At 28.4% G+C, this 16,992-nt stretch overlaps 1 pseudogene; it reads right to left on the minus strand.

The window, feature by feature from the left end:
* Nucleotides 1-5,265: 5,265 nt before the first annotated feature.
* LOC111632384 lies at nt 5,266-7,040 on the minus strand (annotated as a pseudogene).
* Between the last annotated feature and the right edge of the window lie 9,952 nt (nt 7,041-16,992).

Consider the following 16,992-nt stretch of genomic DNA (forward strand, 5'->3'; position numbering starts at 1 on the left):
ATATCAAATAGCAATGATAAAAATTATTTAATTTTATAATCTCTGATTTTTTAAAACATTAATCTAAATCAGGGGTCGCCAAAGTGGTCGATACAACATCACTGGGGGGTCGATGCGGCTAGGAGGTCGATTGAGGGGTCGATGCAGCTAAGGGGTCACAACCTTTTTTTTTTTTTTGCTCATACACATACTCTTATAACAAAACTTTACGGTCGGGGTCAATGTGAGGCTTTGGAAAGTGGTTGGGAGTCGACGGTTAGAAAAGTTTGGCGACCCCTGATCTAAATATATAAAATTACTTGTCCTGACTGACTGACTGATTGACTGAGTGATTGACTGATTGATTCATCATCGAACAGAGCAAACCGCTGAACCTAAAGAAGTGAAATTTTGTACACAGTTAGGGTACGTCATGAAAACGCACACTAAGAAGGGATTTTTCGAAATTCCCCCGCGGGGGGAGAGGGAAAGGATTAAGGCTTAACAAATGATTCCAGAAAATTGATCAAATTGAAAATAGTTCGTTTGATTCTCAGCAACTCTTATCATTCTCAGCGATAGGTGTTATATAACAATTACTATGGTTATTGAAATACTGAATATAAATGGGGTTTGTTTGCAATATCCGCGCGGACAAAGTCGGGGTAACAGCTAGTAAAAGAATAAAACTAAATTATTACTTTTGATATTTTTTTACCTTTTTAGGATTGAATTTTGATTGAAGTTCTTGAAAATTTCTTAATTGAAGTTAAATAGAGTTTTAAATAGAATTAAAACTATCTGTTCTTATTAATCAAGCAAGTTTTATATTATGTAGGAGCAATTGTTATGTAATCGAATTAATTCACTATGTTCGGCGAGTCATTGAAGATGTGTTAAAAAACAAAAAGCTTAATAGTATATTTAAAAAACTTTTCATAGTGTATTTGATCTAATTAATGTAGAAGCATTATTTCAAAAAACTAAGACATTATTTACGCCTCAACTTCGTCTTACATTAATTCAAATGCAAGAGTACTGAGACCTCACTGATTTATTTGGGAAATCCATAGGAGTGATGCGTAGGGATTACTAAAATTATAGGACGGATTTATAACAATGATGTATAGACAGGGCCCGCTCTAGCGGTTACGTCACCCCGGACAAAAAGACAAATTGCCGCCCCTTAAGAATATATATATATATATATGCTTATATNGTAAAACAATGATATTTAGTAACTAAAATGTACATTTATTGATCCGAGTATTTACAATAATAAATTTGCAAAACAAAAAATTTCTCAAACTTAAGAGTGGGTGGGCGTTATGGGTGGTTGTAGTTTAAAACTTTATACAGTAGTATTTTTTATTATAAACTTTTTAAAATTCGCTATGCCTTAAATAAAGCAAATTTGTTGAATATAAAAACACGTTCAACAAATTTGCTTTATTTAAGAAGAATTAAATTGGATTGATGGAAGGTGATGCAACACGAGCAATCTGCAAAGAAGGTTCTTGAGCTTTCTGTTTAAAATTAGCCCCTATAATTAATTTCAATTTCAATTTCATAAAGGGGATGAAGACTCGGGACTACTCATTGGTATTGCCCGAGTGTAAAGAAGAGTAGAGGAAAGGAACCCCTATAAATTAGTCCCTTTCTGTTCAAAATTAGTCTCACGTAAATCCATAAAATTTATTTGAGATGGATTATCATTCTCGACCGAAAAAAAAGCTTTGCTTATTCTGCTAACTACTACACAATCTTCAGAACAAAAATTAATAGAGCAATCTATGAGGAAATTGGTGCAAAAATGAATCCGTTGTTCGTTTTAAGTTTCAGGTATCGAGAAAAACAAACAGAAAAAATATGTTAATGACAACTATTGTTGAAAATGAGAAATGATTTTTAGGATGTACGAATGGATAAGACGATTTTATGGGATATTTATCAATCGTTATTTTGAATAACGATTGATGGCTGCGATAGTTGAAAGCGCAAAAAATACATTTTCAACGAATGACAAGTGGTGAAAAAGTTTGTTAGAGACAATGAAATATGAATTAAAAAATTTGGTGTTAAGTTGATGTGAATACCATAAACTTTAAAATTTCCTTTAAACTTACCTACTTTTATAGAATCAATTTTACAATTGTTGTATCGAAGAAAAATTAGATCTTTTCTTTTTTGCGTTTTAAATAATTATATTGAGAAATTATTATTATTATTTGTATAATTAAATATACATATTGAGAAGAACGGAAAAACGTCTTAAAACTATAACATAAATATAAAAATATAATTAAAAAATAGTGTTTTTTTAAGTGTTATCCTCGTGTGAAGATGTACTGTACGTGATTATATACGTATAAAAATTTTGTTAATGAGAAGCATATTCAAATGAAGAAAAAACATACAAACACGATGCATATAACAAAATTTACAATAGTCAAATATCCAAACATTTCTATATTTTATTAAGAGTTTTTAAAAAATAAACTTTTATAAGACTAATTAAAGGTACATTATTAAAGAGAACTTAATATAAATCTATACAACTAAATACAAAGTAATTTTTATGTCGTGATGGAAGCTGATAGGCTATGTATAGGCCTATATATATATATTTGCATAATCCATTTGTTGCAATTATAAAGAAATGATTTATAAATTATTCTGACAATATATTTTTCTAAAAATATTATAACTGAGAATTGCTTTAGTTTCCATTGTAAACTAACGTCGGACAATTTTTTACAATTTATAAGCTTTTTCGAAGTATTAAAAAATAATTTTTTAAGAGTTTTTAAAAAAGAAAAGATCACTCTAAACATTAAACTATTGAACTTTTAACTGCTTTTTAAAATGAAATTTTCACTCAATTAAAAAATTGGCGAATAAAATTACATTCTACATTATTTATGTATGTTTATAATTGTGAGGCCCACCATTTTCCCCCAAAATTGTTGTTATTGTATGTATATATACGCCTATAGGCCTATATGTATTTGTGAATTGTTATTTACATTATCTGTATAATTTTAGTTTTAATCACTTTAGTTTAATCTTTTTGCTAATAATGTATTCGATTTAATTAATCAGTTCGAAATGTTATTCTATTTTAAACTCTATGTGTATTATATATATACATTTTTTGCTCTGTCTGATTTTGTAAAGAACAATTGTTAGCTATCAGACAGGACGCCCTTTAAACCCACATCTCGAAGATGTGTATGTAAACGCGACACCGAGATTGTTTATCTATCAACCAACATTGTAAAGTAATTTCGCCTATTTTTCCGAATTTAGAGAGGCCCACTTTTCAAATATTTAGTAATATCGATTTAAAAATAATTTAGAGAAACAAATTAGAGTAAAAAATTTATCAATTAACTGTTATAAATATCACAACATGCGGAGGAAAAGATGAGGGGGGTTGTCCGTCGTTTCTCCCTTTTTCGATGGTGTTATATGATCGATGGTACAGTACATGTCACATCGACGCACGTCATTCTTCATCGACAAGATAGGAGGAGGACCACTAGATGACCAATCATACATTTTACAAATTACGTCACCTTCCTTCGGAACAAAGGAGGAAGGTGACGTAATTTGATTGGTCAAAAACAAATAATAAAATAGAAAGAAGTGACGAAAATGAACAGAGACAGGATTAAGAGACTGACTCAGTGCCGTCTTTAGAACGTAAGGGGCCCTGTGCCAGGACCAAGATGGTTCCCCTTAATGAAACAGAAACGATAGTATATTACAGACCTAGGGATGCATTATTTGTTTTATCCCGTGGAGTATATACGATTTTTCACCTCCCTCGGCCAGGAAGTGGAATTTTCTTTCCGCGCAGCAGGAAGAAAGTACCGTTTTCGGCCGAGGTGTGGTGAATAAGAAGTATAAAAAATTTTGTAAGTATGCTTAGTTTTAAGATCATTTTTAACTACGTATAGGAGAAATAAAGTATTTGATATTTTCGTGAGAGCCAAACTTAGTGAAATAAAATTGTTTAAATACTTTTTGTTGAGAGAGAAAAAGTTTAGAGAAATAAACACCAAAAACGACATTTAAAAAGATAATTAAATTGTTTCCTCACGGACTTAGTTCCTGGTAAAAGATGATACATCGAATGTGTCACTCGGAATCTACGAAGAGGACAAAAACAACTATTGGTCAGTGGTGGAACCCAGTCCTAATAAGGCAGTGGAAAAAACCTAACGATACCCCCTTTATAAAAAGGAGGGGTCGATGCGTCAAAGACAGTCTCCAGAGTTAAGCGAACTAGAGGATTACTGTGTGGATTAGCCACTGCCAGTGACTTTTAAAATCACCGCCTTGCAAGAAACCTCATCATTCGACAGAACTGTGTAAGAAACCTCATTGTTCGAAGGGACCTCTTGAGACTCATAATTAAAATCAAGGTATTTATCCTCGCGCGAAGTAAATGTAAACTCTCTCTCTCATTAATACGGGTTATCGGGAAAGAAGTAGCTATGTTAACTGAAATCGAATATAATTTGTATATAGCTTAAATAGAACAATAAACGGATATTTTGTATATAAAGCAAATCTATAGAGTGTAATTCCTCTGATTCTCTCCTTCCACCTCCATCCCGGAACCAAAAGTCCGCACGCGCGACCGTTCACAGAAAGAAAATTAACGGCCAATATTTACTTTTCTATGTCTGTTTCAAGACACAGTGGTGTCATCCTGACAGGGCGCCAAAGAGGTGCCGACCCTGCGGTCACAGTAAGTTTGCTTAGTTTTAAGATCATTTTTAACTATGTATAGGAGAAATAAAGTATTTGATATTTTTAATAATTTGTTTATTTTAATTAACCTATTTTTTATTTGTAACTTTATTACTTTCGGATTAGGGACCCTCTACAGCCTGGAGGTCCTGGGCCAGGGCCCGTAGGCTCTGCCCTAAAGACGGCACTGGACTGACTGACTGACTGGCCGGATAGGTGGTTGACTGGACAAAAGACAACCGACCTAGTGAAGAACAAAGTAAAGGAGAAAGAAGACGAAGAAAAGAACAGGGAGAAGACAACTCTTTTCCTGGTATGTTGTGAGTCGCGCAGTTCGAATCTCCCCGTTACGTACCACCTCGTTTTATAGATAGAAATAGGCCAATTTCCTAAATAGGATTTTATAATTTTGTTCAGAACTTGTTTTTCGATAATATTGTTATTTGTACTTGACTCTGCATTCACCCNCCATATAATTTTTTTACATTTTTGAATGATATTAAAAATGTATTATTGCACAAACAATCAAAATGCCATTATTTTGAAAATAAAACAAGGTAATATCAACTCCGCTAAAATCACAAAAAACTTTTTTCTTACTTTCAGTTCTGCAAAATTTTTATTGTATCTTTTAAATTTACTTGATCAGCAATTTTATGCTCAATTGTCAACATGGCCAAATTATTGATTAAGACGATTTTGTATAGTAGTCGAACATAAAAAGTTCTTAATTAATTTTAACTTAGAGAAACTCTTTTCGCCACTTGCTACAGTTATTGGTATCGTTAGCAATATTCTTAAAGCAATAGTAAGATTTGGGGCAAAATTTAAGTTTGTTATCAAGCTCAGTACATTGCTTAGGCTTTCTCTTTTGTCCAAAAGCGCAGATAATGCTGAAATTTCCTCCTCTAATTCTACCCCATTTATGTCAACAGAATCATCATCAGTTAAAATGCATTCTAAATTCTTAGTGTTTTAGCAGCATTTCTTTGATCATGACATTTAAATCGTATATATTATATAAGAATTGAAAATAATTACTATGATTACTAAGTTGTTCAAATCTAGCATCTAGTGCATTTAGTGCTTGATTGATTGTAAAAAAATCTATTTTATATTTTTCTTTTGGATCTTTGATGGCTTCATCTCGTGCTTCGTATAAGTTCCTTTTCCTTCTTCTAACGTAGTGTCGTGTTATTATTGATTCAAAATTAGCCTCCACATCAATTTCGGTAGCAAGTTCTTTTGCATCAATAATAGTTTCATCGAAGGACGAATCCGATCGAAGATTCTTAAAAAATATTTTGCAGTTTTGTAAAAGATCAAGTGCATAGGATAGATCAAAATCTTTTGTTTGCATCAACTTGCTTATTGGATTAATGGAATTTAGTATTTTATTCCAAATAACTAATGAACACAAAGACTTAAATTGTTTAATACAATTTAATAAACCCGAGGCTTCGTCTCTTATTAACACATCAATATTTTTCTTACACTTACAGCCAAAATGGCACCCTAAACTTTGGCGCCTCGGACAATTGTCCGGGTTGCCCGCCCCTAAAGCAGGCCCTGTGCATAGATGATCTACAAGGTTTACGTTGTGTTTATAACTTTAGATATTGTACAAACTAGAACCGCGACTGAAACGAAGGATGCTACAGTCTGCAAAATCTCTGTTTGTAAATGATGTAGTTTTATTAATAAACATTACTTTCCTCTCTTGTATTTTGATAAATTGATTCAATACGTTTTTGTATAACTGAGTTGGGTTCCAATTGGACCTAGTTATGCAAAATGCTCCCAACCTTTAACTTATTTAAACTGAGTAAATGGTGATTAATGTTTTCCATTTTCAAAAAGTACAGATTGTGGATTAGTCGCTGAGCATTATAAATACGTTAATAATAGCTGTGAACTTTGGTTGTTTCTGTAAAATGAAATTTGCTCAATATCGAATTTGTACACGACTTCAACCCATTTTTGTACGTTTGAAAGTCGGTAGAGTTTTACATAACTGGCCTCAATTAATTATTTTAAAATGCAAAGTATATTAACATAAGATATATCTTTCTGATGCAATAATATATAATAATATGGTCATTAAACAAGTTGAAAATTTAAATATGTATGTCCTACATAAGAGACGCAGAAATCAATATCAGATCGAAGAATATTTTGGCATTGAAAACACATTACTCATTACAATACTTGAAAACTGAAATTTGTTTCTATGACTTTTGCAATAGTGAAAATGAATGACATTATTAATAATTTTAATATAACTTACTTGCTTTGCCCATTGGGCTATACTTAAGAAGATTACACATTTAACGAGAATGCTTCTGCAGAATTGATCAATAATCTGTTTTTACAGTTCTGCAGGCTAGTACTAGTTCAAATATAAAAATCTTTCCTTCGAGATTATGGCTTTGTAGGTCCATCAACGGACATAAAGAAACAAGGAAGTTCTGTATAAATTTTACTGCTATAGTATTGTACTGGTAATCTGTAAAATACATCTGTGAAATTTTAACTGGTAACTAAAGAGAAGTTTTGTCGTAAATAGCGATACAAATGGTAAAATGGAAAAGTGACAAATTACTCCGAATAGAGCAATGGAAAAATAGTCTTAAACAAAATAATCTCTTTTAAGTTAACTATAGTTTATATACTTCGTTAGTATTTATTAATACAGTTTCTCCAATTGATTTCTTCATCTCCGGGAGAATTCTTATCTTATTATATATTTACAAACATATTAGTGCAAATAACCTAAATAATGATAATTAATTAAGAAATAAGTTTTAAAAATTTTACGTTTCTTTTTATGTGAATTATTACTTCATAACAATGCATGACTTATGTTATTTTCCATCTTTGTTTCCATATTCATATACACATATCCAGAGCTTTGTCTCCCCTAATCAGTATTTACAGTACTAATGAAATGTAAAGTTCTGCAAATGTGTATATGAATATGACAACAAAGACGGAAAATAACAGAAGGCATGCATTGTTATGAAGTAATAATTCACATAAAAAGAAACGACAAATAATATAACACGGTTCCGGGAAAATGAAACTGGAAGAATAATACAGAAAAATTTGTTTAATTAATATATATTGAATTTAAATGAAATTAAGAATGAACGATAACATATATTAATAATAAAATATATTTGCTAAGTTATTTTCTTTTTAAACTTACACGAACAATCTTTAATGGAATGGTAACTATAAAAATTCAGATAAATTCTTAAATTTTTTAAATGTTTACTTAAAATAAACCCCGGTTGCATGTTCAAAATTTTCCTGTTTTTCTCATTTCCATTTGAAATAAAAGTTCAGGAAATACAAATTTGAAAACATAAAGTTTTAAAGTTTTAAATATTTTCACCAACAGCCTTATATTTCTTAATTAAGAATATTAAGATGTAAAAAATATCTAATACAATTTAACTTAAATTAATTTTTAAATGCTTTAGAGGAAAAACAAAGGACTGTTAGAATTTCAAAAGCGTATAAATATTTTTAATTCTGAAATTCTGACGTTGAGAACAGATACAAATTAATATATGATACAGAACAATAAGTTTTTCATATTAAAAGATATTTCCCTACTTTATTTTACGCTACTTCGGTAATAATATAACCCCGAATTGTTACTGAAGAAGCTTAAAATAAGATAGTCAACGTTATAAGGTTTTAATATAAAGGCATATAACGTGATATGTCATATATNATTTAAATGAAATTAAGAATGAACGATAACATATATTAATAATAAAAAATATCACTTTCTAATTCTATAAAAATCTAAAATGCACGAAAACGAATTCCAAGAATACATCTTATATCAATGTATCAATAACTTCCATTTACATTTTCTGTTCGTACATAGAATATATGATACAGTGAATGTAAAATAATTAAATAAAAATTGAAAAACAAAAATAAAATAATTAAGACAATTAAGTATAGAGAATAAAAGAAGAATTATGTATACTACTTTATAAATTGTATATGTAAGTCTCTGGTTATAAAATAGTTAATAGAATGATTATTGAAATTTGCAGTTAATATTTTACAACTGTAGTTTCTAAAGAGTATATACTATAAAAATTGTTCAAATTTTATAGAAACTAAATAATCAAGGATATAAAAAGTATAAACAAAAGATTATATAAAGTACATTAAAGTACATAAAAAATTAAACTACCTAAGCTATAAATAAATTATACAAAAACTACATAAATCTATATAAAAATAGCTAAAGTAAACTATATAATAATTAGAAACACAAACTTTCCATTAAAAAATGAAATATTGAACTTTAATCGATTACAAAAAGTATACATTTATTTTCAACCGCATTAAAAAAATAATATTTTTCATCATTTTAAAAAGTGACAGTATTGAACAGTGCAAATAATTGAATGAGAAGATGATGACTTTTTTTTAAGGTTTAAGTACGTTTAAAGGAATTGTCGTTATTTTAATAAAATATTTAAAAATATGAAAATATTCATTAAAAATTTCAAGCATAGTATATTTAAAACACGTAAACTTTAACACATTTCAAATATTGCAATAAAATTATTGTAATTGATATAAAAGGTTAAAAATACATTTCGTTAATGCACTGAAAAACAATAAAATTATTGTAATTGATATAAAAGGTTAAAAAAATACATTTCGTTAATGCACTGAAAAATTTTGTTTTATTTAATTAACCTTTGTTTAATTAACTTTTTATATCAATTTACATGTAAAAGGTTAAAAAATACATTTCGTTAATGCACTGAAAAACAATAAATTTATTGTAATTGATATAAAAGGTTAAAAAAATACATTTCGTTAATGCACTGAAAAATTTTGTTTTATTTAATTAACCTTTTATATCAATTACAATAAAATTATTTTAATTGATATGAAAGGTTAATTAAACAAATGTATTAACAATAAAATCATTTATGTTAAAATTTATCAACGACCTAAGTTAAAAAATTTGATTTAAAATGATTATATAAAAGATGAAAGTAACTTAAAATCAACGTTTCAGAAGAAATTGTTGTTAAGCTGAGAGTGGCTTGTAGAATGTTATAAAGAATTTTTAATGTTTGCATTCATTCTATTTATCAGTTTTATAAGAATGATAAATTTAAATTTATGATATTTGCATTGTTGAAAAGGAAATTCAGAATAAATCTTTAATCGATACAGAAAATAAAATTACGAATGGACTTTACTGTTTAAGTTCTATTTGCTTAAAAATTTAATAAGTAGACATTTTACTTTTTTAGCAAAGTAAAAATTTGTAAACTGTTTCAAGCAAATATCCAATGAATTATTTCTTAAGCCGTAAATGCTAAAATATATAACCTAAGGAGGTTTTATACTTTAAATATAAATTTTAATAGATGCATTCGTGCATTTTGATAAATTTATTATTTCTTTTCTTGTTTTCCAAAGTTATTTTTAACACGCTTAAAAATTGTAATGGTATTTTTTCCTCAATCTAAACCATTTTTCAAATTTTTAAGAATTTTTTTTGGGTAGATAATGATGTGTTACAACGATAACACTTTAGCAATCTTACAAAGTGACTTTTTGGCTTGGATAGTTTCTTCGGCTTTTTAAGTTTTCTTATGTGACACATTTTTCTTCTTTATTCTTCGCACAATAGAACTTCTAATATCCATTTATAAAATCTCCTTTTTGTTTTTTAAACGAATATTCTTTATCTATAAAGCAGTACAATAGGAATTTGTTTCACATCTGACGAAGTAAAAGACTTAAGTTTATTTCTCACTTTTAAGTATTACAATTATCCTTTTCTTTTCGTATTATGCAATTTAATTATTTTAGTTTTTGCTATAATATACTAGCATTAAGCTGATTTTGATGGTTTGAGTATGTATATACGTGTGTATATATATTAAATATATAGGACTAAATATATTTTTTAAATGAATGAAATATAATCCGGAGTGAAATTTTAGGACACAATAGTAGTTAAAAGTTGTTGCTAGACAAAGTTTCAGAAACAAAGCTTTCTGCATTCTAACCCTTGCTAAAGATGCAGTTGAGACGTCTTTAAACAGTTGTAGATCGATAGACTTGACCTCAGAAAACGAAAATATAATTTAACAATTGAATTAAACTTAATTTATTCGCGATATAAAAATAAAATCTGGTTCATGTGAATTAGAAATGAAAAGAAGACAGTAATCCAATTGAAAATACTATAAAAGTGATATAATAGAAATATAAGCAGAGTTTAAATCGCGTATACATTTTTGTGAAAGAAAGTGTTTAAAATGATAAATATGCTTTATAATATAGAATTTATTTATCTTCATTTGAAAAAAAAATTATAAATTTTCAAGTATTAAATAGAATAAACCAAATAAATACTTAGTGAAGTTTTCATAATTCATCTTCAACAGGTTGTCTATAAATTTCATTTATACTTCATCACAAAACAGCTTTCACGAAAATGCCATTTAAAAAAAAGTTTCCATCTGCATTTGTCAGTCCTTATTTGAATCGTTGAAAGTTTATTTTAAAATATGATTTCTGCATTTAAAGTGTGAGAATATAAAACGTAAAAAATGCATTAATTCTATTTTGATCATCAGTAAAGTAATTTATTTATAAAAGAAAGAATGCAAAAGTGTTAAAAATGATAGTAGGAATATCCAGGTATAGAACCGATTGATTTTTATGGATTTAAGTCAAGTTTTGATAAAACCTTTCTTTAGAATGTGAAAATGGAATTTATTTAACTGAAAAATTGATTTTCGATTNAAACAAAAACTGTATAAGATTTTCATGCTTTATATAGAATTGGAATTGTTGGGAATTTTTGTAGAGTGAAATTGGGAAAAAATAACAATAGATATGAATGTTAGTCATGCATTATCATTACGAGAAATTTATCTATTGGTCAATGAAGATTAATAAAAAAAATTTTATTACCTTCAATCTTAAAAATACAGATATCCCATATAGCACAATAGTTAGGTTCCAAAAAATTGCCATGTTATTTGAATCCATGATATATTAAACAAACGACTAGTACAAAACAAGGTTAGGTTCTAAAAGTTAGCAAAAGTATACTATTCTTTTTCATAATTAAGAGAAAGATGTTTATTAAAATAATCAATAATTATCCAACAATCAAATGTATTGCATGTTAATATTAATTTTTTCTTCACTATTAAATATCATTAAATGAGGTTATTTTCTTTTTAGCAAAATATCATCATCATCTGAGCTTCCCTGTTGACTTTAATCTGAAGTATCAGTAACATCTTGATTTTTCTCTACTTTTCTTTTATAATATCTGATATTTTCATTTGCTTGTGTTTGTGTGAGATCATTAAAAATTTTTAATTTTTACATTGTAACTTTTAATTTAATCTATAAAAACAAAATGCAGTGACAGTCTTTTGTATTCATTTAGATGCCTTTTGTATTCATTATTGTTGTTTGCTACATTCAGGTTTTCTTTTAGACCCTTCGGGAGACTACATCCTTGCAGCCTAAAAACTGCATGCCAGCATCAAACATAGAGGGTACTGTAGCCTTACATACACTGTTCAGAGGAATCCTACCTTTCTCCACTGTCTATCATCTCTCCCTCCTTCTTTCCCCCTTTCCCTTACTCTCTTTTCTGCTGGCTAAACACTTCGTGTACGGTCAATGTCTTTCTTGTATGTATTATTCATTTAGAGCACTATCACCAACAACAGTGACACCTGGTTTATAGGAAAGCTAGAACAAGAAGCTAGGACAGGGAAGAAGAAAATCAGTTCTCTTTAAAGGAAACTGGGTGAAGGAATGAAACAACATTAAAAATTTCAATATTCTAAAATTCAAGAACAAATACAAGACAATATGCATGCTTGATTGAATAAAAAAAATATCAGACGACAGTGTTTGCACTTAAAAATTGTGACATTTTGTATGAAGATGTCTCAAATTCTCAAACTGTGTTAGAACAAAACAGTGTTGTAGAAATGCCATGTTGTATGAGGGATATCTGTAGTTAATACTGTAAAAATTTTAAACATTTTTTAAATATAGAAAAATATATTTCGAAAAGGTTAAACGCAATACAGTATTTATGTTGTGTTAAATGCATGCATTATCTTAAATAAAGATCAGAAGTTTATTTGTCTCAGTGAAGTTTACAAAGTTCGTAGTTCACACAATTGGCGACAAACTCGATGCGCCAATTACATTAACAAAGTTCAGATAGTTCAATATGCTGATCTTGGTTCGTCGCGAAGACACCTTACGACGAATCGAAGAGTTGTTGGCTAGAAGTAATCTTCCAGCAGTTACAGAACAAATAGCGAAATGAATCCAGACTTGACTCGAACCCTGATGCACACTTGAAGATTACGACGAATTTAGTGTATATCCTGAAGTTTCTAACCGAACTTAATCTCTCGCTTCGACATTAATCGTCTTTCTGCGACGGCGACCGTTACTAGTTTAAAAATAGAAAAACGGGAATAGTGTTCTTACAGGATTCTACCCCGACAGTCTCTTAATTCTAATTTTAATTTAACAAGAAAGCTTTTAATTTTTAAGAGAGAGAGAGAGAGAGAAATGAATGCTTTTGCTGAAAACTTTATTGAGAGATAAAGTTAGATATATTTTTGTAATTGTTGAATAAACAACGTTTTTGAATTCAGAAAAATAAAGGAAATGACATAAAAATAAAATAAGAATAAAGTAAATAATATGTTTTAAACAGATATAAATTATGTTTTAGAACTTTCTTTAGATAGGAATGTTTATTATTATAATATAACTAATAAATGTCTGAATACTATAATATAATTGATATACGCCTAAACTGATAAATATTTATTATTAGAACTAATCAATTATTTTATAATTTGTTGTCCCTATTTAATATGAAAGCTAAAGATTATATTAATAACAATTTAACTAGTCACGAATTTAATAAAATTTTCATATTAATAATAATTAAGAGGAAAAATGATTTTACTAATATTAAATTGAAACATGCGATTATAATAAAGTATTCAAGAAGTTTTGCGAAATTTAATACTTCAAGTGTATTTTAAATTATTTCGCCGTTAATATAATATAATAACATAATATTCATCTATTAATATATAACCTAAAGATTATATTTATCTATGTATTTACAGCTTATTAATTAAATTAACTTCTATCACATCAATCATTCCCAATCAAAGTTTAAAATTACTTTCTACTGATTTAACAGATTTACAGAATAATTCGCGCTATATTTAGCATAATGTTATATCTTACAATCGATCTTCATTATAAGAAAAATATAAAAAGTTGTAATACAAAAAGAAATAAAAAAAAATGCATATTGGAAAAGCACTGTAATTCTAAACTTGCTTGTTACGGTAGGCGTATAGATTATCGTGTTTTTTTTTTTTTTTTGCTTATCTGAGTGTATTCCCGGATATATTGACAAGTTAAAAATATAAGCTAGTGGTTTTGACAAGATATAGCCAATACATTTTAAAATTGAAACTTCAATTTCGTCGTAACCTACCAGTTNAGGCTTGGAAGTTGTCTGCGAACGGACGAAAATTAGAAGGACACCCAGATTAAGACTTCAAAAACGCTCTCGAATTCTCAAGAGATGGAAACGAGAGGAAGGAAATTGACTCAAGTACCGATATAGAGAAGATCGGAGACTGCCAAATTTACCTGGGTACCCCCACAAATCTGTTCTTTATACTTGTCTCTTCTCTTCGTATCTTTTAATTTCTTCCCCCTTCTTCCTTAGCATATAAGTTAGATTAAGGTAGATTTAAGTTAGTTGTAGTATCTCTCAAACCATAATTTTGCATTGTCGCGAACACGTGTCTCCTGCCTGTGAAAGCATATAGAATTTGTTGGACGGCTTCGAACTTGTGTGCGTACTATAGTTTGGGATCAAGTGTCTTTAGTGTAAACGAACCAGGTGTACGAAGGACCACGTAACTGTAGTTAAATAAAATCCTGTTTAATTTATAGTTACTTCTTTGTAATCCTTTTTTTATTGTCCTCTTCACCCACCACAGTAGTATATTTTGTGTACATACAATATGTTCAACAAAGCTGGAGGTATTTATGATAACAACAAAATCACTTGCTTTTTATGAATGCAGAAGCATTACTATTCCTTCATTACAATTTATCACTCTTGAATTGTAATTATTAAAATATATCACCACAGTACTTTGATCTGGTCCAGTACCAGGTTACTTCTCTGGAAAAACTAACATTTTTCAATCTTCTAAGAAATTCAAGTATTGTTCAAAAATGGAACAGTCTAAAGAACAAGATGTACTTTAAATTTGAAACTACTAATCAGATGCATATAGTTGTTGACATAATTAAATCATAAACATTTATCAAAATGCACTTGCTGAGCATGAGAAATGTATTTCTCTTCTTTATAATTAATGCAGCATCCATGTTGGTCAGCTTTAAAGATCTCAAGGGCTTCCAATTCTCTAAGTTGTTTGGTGGAAATATCATCTGTTCCATTTTCGAATAATACCTAAAGATGATCTTAGGAGAAGATTGAAAACGTTAGTGTTTTCAGAGAAGTAACCTAGTGCTAGACTAGGTCAAGTTACTGTGGTGGTGAATTGTATTCCTCTCCAGTTTTACTGCGGTAATTGCTTGTAATTATTAATAAATATTATTTGCTTAATATCATTTATTAGTTATTTGTTTCAGAAAGGAATAAATAACAATATTTTTAAATATCTGAGTTTTTAAATGTTCTTTTCGTTTTATTCTGTTTTATTTTTCTTTCCTTTCTCTCTCTCTCTCTCTCTCTCTCAACTAAAATGAGATTATTCAGCCAAATAGTTTAGCTTTAAGGAAGTATTCAATCTGCATATCAAATATATATATTTAGTATTTAGCCAAGTACTGAATAAGTTACTTTGTGGCTGAATATAGCCAAATACCAAACATTCAGTTCAACACTACTAATTTTAAAATAATCCTAAAGAATAATCATTATTTTTTTCAAAAATTCTTAGCCCTAAATTTTAATCTCTAAATAATAATTTCATTACCCATATGTAAGTATACAATTTGAATTTGCTGTGAAAAAAGATAAAATACTAAAATTGTATTAGTTTTTAACCTATAAATTTCTTTCAAATAAAGTAATATACTTACAGATATATATAAGTTGTTTACTTTTGAAAATCCAATTAAGTATAAAATAGAATTTTGTTCAATTTGTACAGAGAATAATCATAATATGATTAATCTCTGTACAAATTGAAAATAGTTAGTTGATATGGTTAGATTAGATAATGACACTAGATGAAAATTTACAGTTTAGACTTAATCTGAAAATAAATGATAAGTTAATTCTTAAACCTTCTTTGTTTCCATATAGTTAGCCACAAAAATGATTGACAGGTTTGAAAAGTTAGATATATTAAATTAATATTAGTATTATGTATTACATCATACTTCAAAAAAGATAACAGAATACTTTAAAAGAAATGAAGTTTTCATTCTGTTCAATACTTTAAAAAGACAAATTATAAGTATTCTAGAATAAACAGTGAAAAAAGAGAAAGTTTGAAAAGAATAACATATATCTCAAACATTAAAAAATCTTAAAAGGATATTTTGGAAATGATAAAAGATAATATTGAAGATAATATAACTCTTTCATTTCAAAGAGTAGACCTAGATAAATTAGAAAAAAGTTTAAGTTAAAGCAAATGAAATACTGAATAAGCTTTATCTCATTAATCTATCTGATTTCAATTCCTTTACTCTCCTTTTCCAAGCATATATGTTATTGTTATATTAAAGCTTGCAATTTGGGCATTATTCATTCATTAACATGTTCATTCTCTCAATTATTATACAAACACACACAACTATTATGTAAATTAATATAAGCATTATTTTTTGTTAGAAATGAAAAATGCTGTCTTCATGTAATTAAATGTTGCTGTCATTAATTTAAATTTTGTTTAACTTTCTTTTGAACTCTGAATCTGTGAAAATATTGTTAACTTCTGAATCTTCCTAAATTTAGTTGGATATATTTCTCTCCTATTCACACTCAGATTCTTTAACTTTATAAAGTCAGCACACCTTAATACTGAGAAAGCACATTTATTCAGCTAAACAAACGTTTTCAACACATTCCATGGGCCATCATCACGTTAAAGACGTTCGAATCAATGGCTTTTCGAATAA

This window comes from Centruroides sculpturatus, unplaced genomic scaffold (assembly GCF_000671375.1).
Source record: "Centruroides sculpturatus isolate CEXI.00-Female unplaced genomic scaffold, Cexi_2.0 scaffold715, whole genome shotgun sequence".
Taxonomy (NCBI): domain Eukaryota; kingdom Metazoa; phylum Arthropoda; class Arachnida; order Scorpiones; family Buthidae; genus Centruroides; species Centruroides sculpturatus.